Below are 5,546 nucleotides of genomic sequence, written 5' to 3'. Positions count from 1 at the left end.
CCCGTGTTTGTAATAGGCCTACACGCGGTAGGGCTGCAGAAGGAGAAAAGTTGCTAGTCATCCATTCCCACAGAACCTCAGCACCCCGCCAGCTGATGGGCAGCACAGCCCCCTGCTTGGGCAGCCTTCAAGCTTAGCTGTGGCCATGACTAGATTTTCCCTGGGTGCCTGTAAAACGTCCATCATGTCTCTGAAACGAAAGACTTTAAAAGAAAAAGAAAAACTAAACACTCGATGAGTCAGTGATCCATACATATGTAGTAAAACTTTTTCAAAGGCAAGGGACTGGGAATTCCCTGGCGGTCCAGTGGTTAGGACTCCATGCTCTCGCCGCCAAGGGCGTGGGTTCAATCCTCGGTCAGAGAACTAAAGTCTCGGAAGCCCAGAATAAATAAATAAATAAATGAAAGGCAGGGGACTGCCAGACATTATTCATGATCCGAGGTCTCTTGTGGGTGGGAGTGGGGGACGGCACCGGGGAGGAACATTGTTCACCTTCCAGTTTTTAGGTTGGGTGCTGGTCTCATTTGTGCTTCGTTATTATGTTTCATTACCTCCATAAATTACATATATATACATACTTTTGCATGTATAATAACTACATAATTTACACTTACAATCTTAACCTAGTAACGTTTATTCTTCTGGGCTGTGGCTCCTACCTGTTGACTAGAGGTCTGGTGCTGGTCTGAAATTTCAGCTGGTATCATCTGAGGCAAAGAGAGAGAACAGAGTGAGTTTTATAAAGTGAGATTGATTCAATTTCAAGGATTGTATATGTCCTTGAATTACATCCTCCCTACTTGATTTGGTGTTAAAAGGACCTTTAAAAATAAAATCAGAGTGTTAAAAGGGTGCAGCTTGTTGTCTTATTTGTTTTATTGTCCTTACAAAAGGGAAACAGTAGATGTCCTTGTGTAAGGTCATTACCATTAAAAAAAATGTTTTCAGTGGTCCTTGAAATAAAAATTCTAGGAATTGTTGCTTCAGAGAACACAGTACTGTGTTCAGTAGCCAAACACCAGGGCTGATGACACTTAGGACAGTGATTTCGCTCACCTCCCTTTCCAGAGAATGTAAGTCCTCCACTGTAAAAAGCTCATTTAGAGACGTGAGTAAATTTGAATAACTCAGCAAAGACATTATTCTCAGCTCAGAGGAGCTAGATTGTCAAATACCGCTAACGATGCGTCCAACTACCATTTGCTGAGCCCTTCCTCTATCATTGACTGTCTTGTACAGATTGTCTCACTTAATCCTCAGAAATGTTGTTATTCCCATTTAACTGATAACTGAAACTTCGGCTGATATCTTGCTCGGTATCAACTGAGTAAGGTAAGGGGGAGCTGGGTTTCAAAACTGTGCTGTCGGCTTCACACTTGGTCCACATTCTTGGCTACTACCTCGCTATTACCTATTCCACACACGGCACCATCTTTGAGAAGCCAGATGCAGGGGCTACAAAATAGGTACTGAGCGCTGGACCCCCGCCTCAGCCCTCTCTCATTTTTCTTGAACTGTCTGATGTTTAAGGAGCCCAGGTCACAGAGCTCAAAGGGGAAATGCTAAGCTCATTGGAACCATTACCGTTTTATGGTGGTGGCCTTCAAATGCACATGTAGGCAGTGACCTAATTGTACTTATTTCTTGTATCCCTGTGAGACATTAGCAAATGCACTGTGTAACTTTAATTGTGGGCAGAAGATCTGGGGAGAGAGGAGGCATTCCAAGCAAACTCCAATGACCAGTAGCTGAGGTCTCGTGGGAAGAGGGAGGAAAGGTGGTGTAGCTTTGAGCTAAGAGGCGTGAGGAGAAGTTCAGGCAACAATAAAGAGTTTAGGTGGGAGAGCTTATAAAGAGGTGGGCATCAATGAGAGACCCACTGGGGGCTGAGGAGACCATGCCTCTCCTCCAAGAAGGATAAAGGAAAAGCAGGAGGAAGTGGAGTGGTTCAAGCCCGACCAGAGGAGAATTGGGGAAATGTACATATAAGGCAACGAGTTCTAATTCGCACGATAATAAAATGGAAGGCTTTGAACTATGCTTCCACTTTCTCATTTTCAGATTCTTTATCTATCTCTTCACATCTGTCTGTGAGCGGCTGCCAGCATTCTTAGTCACACACACTGCCTCCCAGGATTTCAAAGTCCCTCCTCCTTAAGAACTGCATGCAGTTTCTCCCCTTCCTGGCAAGGTCAGACTCCCCTTCTCTCTTCCTCTCTCATCCTCTCTCGCCCTCCCTTCTCATCTTGTCTCAGTTGCCTCTTACCGTGTAACAAATCACCCAAAACATGGTGGCTTCAAACAGCAAGGTACTGTGAGCATCTCTCACGGTCTGATGAAAAGACGAGGATGAACTGGGTGGCCCCCCCTCAGGGTCTCTCATGCAGTTGCAGTCAGGTGGTCACTGGGGTTGCGGTCACCCCAAGGCTCCAGTGGGTTGGCCATCCAAGATGGTGTCTTCATACCATGTCTGGTGCCTCAGCTGAGGTGGCTGGGGACTGAATGGGCTCTTCCCACCCTCCTTCCATCTCCCTCTGTGTCTCTGTGCGCCCACACAGCCTCTCTACGTGGTTACCTCGGACTTCCTCATAGTCTAGGGGGTTCAGAGTAGTTGCACGTCTTACGTGGTAGCCATCTTTCCTTAGACATGCATTCCAAGACACCTAAATGGAAGGAAGTTCCAAGCTTATGACTTAGCCTCAGAATCACTCAGCAGCACTGTTGCTGCCTCTTATTGGTCCAGAGAAGGTCACAGAACCAGCCCAGGGGAGAAGGGACCACCTAAGGTTGTACATACAGGAAGGTGTGCTTTACTGGGGGCGGTATACCTCTCCAGAGGCTAACTGACATATTTCTCATGTATTGAAATGTCTGTCCCTTCTCTCCTCCTTATAACTGAAATATCTTAAGTCTCTGTTTTATTTTTAAGTCACTGTTTTATATCTTGCTTCACATTCATAGTTTTTCTTTCTGTTGTTTATGTTAAGAGCGATTGGAAGACTTCTTTGAGGAATTCTTATGCATTCTCTCAAAAGAATCTGAAGAATATGCTTTCATTTCTTGATATTGAAATTTTTAAGCACCCAGGAGGCCCTATAGAAAAGCTGTGTGACTATTTTTTAGAAAGTCTCTTTGGGAAATCAGATTCGATTCACTTTTTAACCACTGATGATAACATATCAAACTGAAAAGGCAGATCAGTTTTAGGGAAAAGTGATCCACCATCAGGTGTGGGTGTCCTTGGGTGAACTCCCCAACAATATTGCTTTTCATGCTTAGCCACTAATTAAAAAACCTGTTCTCCTGTTGGGACTGAACCATGGTTTACTTTCTGGCTGGACCTTTTTTTTTTTTTTTTTTCTAACTTATATTCAAGCTCTTACACAAGCCAAAGCTTACTGTTTTTTAACAACTCCCTCCCCCCACCCGGCCCCAGAAAAGGGATAACTTGAATCTAAAAGATTTGTTGCATAGTCACATGGCAGTTTCAGAAATTCTTTATTTAAAAACCTCGTACCGATGGATGGCTTAACTTTCCCAAGCTTCTGCAATGCCATCGAGGTCTCAAGTTCGTGTAAAGTTATTGGCTTTAAAGGAGCTTAATCTGCAGAGCTTTTCTCTGGTGATTATGGAGAACAGCACATGGGGGAGAAAGTGGGCCATTGGAGGTGGCAAATAACTTGATCTTTTTTTTTTTTTTTCTACCCACAAGCCCTGGAAAAACTCTGCCATCAAGGATTAATTTGCTCATGAGATTTTACTGCGGTTGCCATTAAGAAAACACTAACAGGAGCAGCAGGGCAGAAGCATTTCTGAGCTCTGGGGAAAAGAGTCAGGATTTGTGGTGGGAAGCAGGGTGCTTGCTCGCTTTTCTCTCCTACAGCGATTATGAGTTAAGCACCCGAGGCTGATAGCGTTTCTCTCACCCAGGACTTTGTATAGGGTGACTCTGAAGCATGATAATCGGTTGTTTGCAGTTTTCCGCAGTTTGTCTTTATGCAGGGAAAAGATTTCATTTAAAGAAAACTTTTAGGGAGTTCCGTGGTGGCCTAATTGTTAGGATTCGGCGCTGTCACTGTCATGGCCCGGGTTGGGGAACTGAGATCCTGCAAGCCACGTGACGTGGCCAAAATATGAAAAAGAAAAAAAAAAAAAAAGAAAAAAGCTTTTAGACTCCATCCTTTCCCAGTTTTTAAAAACAGCCTTAGACGACAATAGCATGTTATCCCGTTGGCGATGTGTTTCCGCATCTCTGTCCTCATACGTGGGGTCTACATGCAGGTTAAATGGAGACCCCAGCAGCTTCACAACCCAGAGGGTCCCTCCCCTCAGAGGCCTTCAGCCCTCAGTTTCCTCCAGTAGAGGGACGGCAGTGGACTTTAGTTAGAGCAATATTTTCTATGAAGTTTCACACTAAACCCCTCAACAAAAATTCCCCCGGGACATCAGGCAAAATACGAGGACCCTCCGAGCTTCAGAGCCAGGCACGAGGCGCTGCTCACCCCCATCTCCGACCACGGAACGCCCCCCCCCCCCCAGCAGAGGTTAGCTCAGGGCTGCCCTTGGTCTCGGCAACTGCTTGGTGGGGAGAGAAGGAAGCAACGTGAGGGGATAGGAGAGCCGCAGGAGGAAAGCGGGGCTGGGAGGGGACAGCGGGCCAGGAGGCAGAGGGGTTCTTAGTCACTGTTGCCTGGATTCCTCCAGCTTCCTTGGGAAGCCCTCATCCTCTCGTGCTGCAGACCAGGAAGCCGGAAGCCAAGAGTTTAAATAACTTGTTGTCATGCAACTTGGTTAAATAGTTTCAAGTCGTTAAAGAGACTCTAAGCATTGTATTTAATCCTTGGGGAGAATGAAGGATTTTAATCTCAGCCTGGCAGCCTAGCCCGAGGTTCTTTCCACCACCCACTGATCCCTGTAATAAGGGTAACGGTAAGCCACTTAGGAATGAAAACGGGGGAACTTTCTAGAGCTGAGCCTGTGGCACTTAGCCAAGTAACAATAGTTGTCCCTCTCTCTCGTTTAATCCTATAGTGGAGGACGACAAGGAGTTCTCCCCTCGCCAGCGACACCACAAAGAGTTCAAGTTCAACCTGTCCCAGATTCCTGAGGGTGAGGCGGTGACGGGACATCAGGCAAAATACGAGGACCCTCCGAGCTTCAGAGCCAGGCACGAGGCGCTGCTCACCCCCATCTCCGACCACGGAACGCCCCCCCCCCCCCCAGCAGAGGTTAGCTCAGGGCTGCCCTTGGTCTCGGCAACTGCTTGGTGGGGAGAGAAGGAAGCAACGTGAGGGGATAGGAGAGCCGCAGGAGGAAAGCGGGGCTGGGAGGGGACAGCGGGCCAGGAGGCAGAGGGGTTCTTAGTCACTGTTGCCTGGATTCCTCCAGCTTCCCTGGGAAGCCCTCATCCTCTCGTGCTGCAGACCAGGAAGCCGGAAGCCAAGAGTTTAAATAACTTGTTGTCATGCAACTTGGTTAAATAGTTTCAAGTCGTTAAAGAGACTCTAAGCATTGTATTTAATCCTTGGGGAGAATGAAGGATT

The sequence above is a fragment of the Physeter macrocephalus genome, chromosome 18, assembly GCF_002837175.3.
Source record: "Physeter macrocephalus isolate SW-GA chromosome 18, ASM283717v5, whole genome shotgun sequence".
Classification (NCBI taxonomy): Eukaryota; Metazoa; Chordata; class Mammalia; order Artiodactyla; family Physeteridae; genus Physeter; species Physeter macrocephalus.
Note: the sequence above shows the minus strand (reverse complement) of the source record.